Source organism: Rhagoletis pomonella, unplaced genomic scaffold (genome assembly GCF_013731165.1).
Source record: "Rhagoletis pomonella isolate Grant_MI unplaced genomic scaffold, Rhpom_1.0 Rhpom_scaffold_00006, whole genome shotgun sequence".
Classification (NCBI taxonomy): domain Eukaryota; kingdom Metazoa; phylum Arthropoda; class Insecta; order Diptera; family Tephritidae; genus Rhagoletis; species Rhagoletis pomonella.
Genome location: NW_023458560.1, coordinates 58,581,602 through 58,585,089, shown reverse-complemented (window position 1 = coordinate 58,585,089; position 3,488 = coordinate 58,581,602).

The following is a 3,488-nucleotide window of genomic DNA, read 5'->3' as shown; positions in this document are numbered from 1 at the left end:
TCATTGCGTAATTATGCGGACGCAGATGCGGTCAATAATTGCGCAATTTTGTAAGTGCTCACGATGTTGCAGGAAAATCGCACTCACGTGTGTTCACAGGGCGGCTTAATTCTTTTTTTTTCTACAAAAATCTATAATATTGTTTTAAAACTGCTACTCGTTGCAAAAGGCTTATTTTTATCTTAATGATGAAAAGATAATTTTTCAATTCTCTCGGCACACGCACAACGCAGTTAATTGAACTTCTTTATTTTTAATATAGGGATCAGGGGCCAAGCAAAGATTACCAAAAACTTATGAAACAGAACGAAGCAAGAAAAAAAACCTATCAGTATTTTCTTAAAGTTTTCCTAAAAATTACACTGTACAGCACCCGGCTGGGCATTGGACCAAACCAATTTTTTTTAAGAGATTAAGTCATAATTAAAAAAGTAATTTCTCCGTGTATCGAAGTTAGCCTCCACAATCGAGCTATGGGCCTTCGAAGTTCGAAATTAGTGGACCTTTGGTAAAAAAATTATTTTTAATTACTATATGAAAACTACTAAAAGAAAGTAAAAACATAGTCCTGGTACGCCTTTTGCTCTTATTTAAACGGTATATAACTTTTATTTTGTGCAAACTTATATTACAGATGCTATAGGGGGTCCAAGGTCAGTTATTCGAAAAATTAAAAACCCTATAGATATCTAAAAAAATTTTGAAATGATTTTTAAAAAATTTGTGGCACATGTAATATAGGTTTGCACAAAAAAGTTATTCCGCCACTGTATTAAACCGAGCTCAGTTTTGTTTTTCGATTTCTAAATTTTTTTCTACAAACACTATTTAGATATGTATGCATTTTTTCGAGTTGGAGTTTGAGACAAATTATACTCATAAAATATGTATTTTAATTTGTTGTAAAACTTAATTAAAAAAGCCGTAAAAGCCAATGTAGTTACTAAAAAAATAATCACAAATAATGATGAAGATGGCAGCAATGAGCAACATCGGTAATGCAAAACTGGTAGGAAATGTAAAACTAAAAAATATACAATAAATGGCCCACTAGAACTTGAATGGAGATCTCCCTAAGTGAGGAATAAAAGAGTACTCCCCTTGACCTGATTTCGGATCAATAAGAGAGATTTGTGGACTTTTTACTCCCTTATTACTCGTTTAGGAGTCAATAGGGACATCTCCTAAGCTAGCAATTAAAGAATGCTCCCTGAGGCATGATTTGGGAGCAATAAGCGAGATTAGTCGGTTTTGCACTCCTGTATTACTCACTTAGGAGTATAATGGGAGATCTCCCAAGTGAGCAATAAAAGTATCCTCCGGGATACATGATTTCGGAGGTATAAGCGAGATTTGTTGGTTTTGTACTCCGTTATTACTCGCTTAGGAGCAAAAATCGATGTCTCCTAAGCGAGCAATCCAGGAGTATTCTTTTTAATTGATAGGAGAGCTATACGCACCTTCTTCAACATAATTTTGTGTTTTTGGAAAATGTATGAAGAAAGCAAAACAGATAACTGATGTGTACATTCATACTTATATACATATGTATTTCTTATTGAAAAATTTAAATCAGGAAACAATGAAATTAATTGGAGAGCAAATCTTTAGAGCCGCTGGTATGTATGATATCATTTGTTTAAACTTATAAATGATTGTATTATTTAACTCAAAATATATTTCAGATTACGGGGCCAGCAATTAAGGCGTCTACGTTCTAGCGTTGCAATCTTGCCCCGCCCAGAAAACTTACTGGGTACAGCCGGAAATTTTTCAAGGCGTGTATAGTTTGGGCCACTCCCGGGTGAATACAAGTTAAATAACTTTTCCAGGAAATCATCCTCGCCACACTTATCTTGTGGATTGTATAAAAGTATATATGCATGTATGTATAATGTTTGAGTTTGTCATTACTGTTCGATATCCGTTTTCTAATTTTAGTTAATATTGTAATAATAATTATTTATATTTTTTTCTGTTTTTGTAATAATCAGCTTAAATCTTGTATTTATGTGCATAAGTATGTATATATGTATATGATTAAAAAACAAAATAAATTAATTGCGTAAAAAGCAAAATCTTTTTAGCTTATGTAAAATGCTTGTTATGGAGCAATGTGGGAGTAGTCTTCCATTACTCCATGAGGAGAAATTCGGGAGTATAGAGACGTTCTTTTATTACTCGTACAGGAGCCTTCCGGGATGACTCTTATGGGAGTACTCCCTTACTACTCGTTAGGGAGAAATGTGGGATGTTTTCTATGTGCACTCCCTTGTTGTCTTTTTGGGAGGTTTCTGGGAGGTAACTAAGGGAGTACCTCCGTATTGCTCCATTAGGAGGTTTGTGGGATGATAATTCTGTGTGTGCTCCCCGATTGCTTGTTTAGGAGGTAAAAGGGATTACTCCCCCTCCTAGGACATCCAATGTTAAAGGGAGTATACAAAATTACATGCTTATACACAGAAGCATAGGGAGCAATGGGGAGTATTCGTATACTCCCAAGGGAGTACTCACCGAGCAATCGTACGATGCTCCCAAGTTCTACTGGGGGTATACAAACAAAAAAAAATACAAATACACACACAAAACGCATTCATACATCAATATAAACCAGTATGCAGGTATGTACCCATTAGAACTGGGGAGCATCGTACGATTGCTCGGTGAGTACTCCCTTGGGAGCACACGAATACTCCCCATTGCTCCCTATGCTTCTGTGTATAAGCATGTAATTTTGTATACTCCCTTTAACATTGTATGTCCTAGGAGGGGGAGTAATCCCTTTTACCTCCTAAACGAGCGATCGGGGAGCACACACAGAAATATCATCCCACAAACCTCCTAAGGGAGCAATACGGGAGTACTCCCATAAAATCCTCCCCTATCCATCCCAAAAAGACAACAAGGGAGTGCACATAGAAAAACATCCCACATTCCTCCCGAACGATCAATAAGGGAGTGCTCCCATGAGAGGCATCCAGAAAGCCTCATGTACGAGTAATAAAGGAGCTCTTCATTGCTTCACATATTAGCTAAAAGATTTTGCTATTTACGCAATCCATTTATTTAATTTTTTAATCTCATGCATGTATACAATATCAAAAGATCTTAACAGATACCTATAAGTACGAGATCAGACAAAACATACATAAATAATACTTATTACATTTTTGATTAATATTGGAATTCTAATGCGGGTAAATGCATTCAAAGTAAAACAGAACGATAATAAAACGATGAGATAACTACATGATTTCCTGGTGTCAGGGACGCTTTTGTGTTCAGGAGCTCACGCAAATAGGGAGAGTGTATAAAACTTTCTTGTTTTAACCTCGATCAATGCGAAGGTTACTTTGCCCATCTGATAGCTATGTCCCCCAGTAAAAAACGTAAATGCTGATACTAATTTGCTAATCTGAAAAGTATTTAGCGGTATAGAACTGTTGAATATGTAACACTCTGTATTAGAGATCACTTACATTAATGAA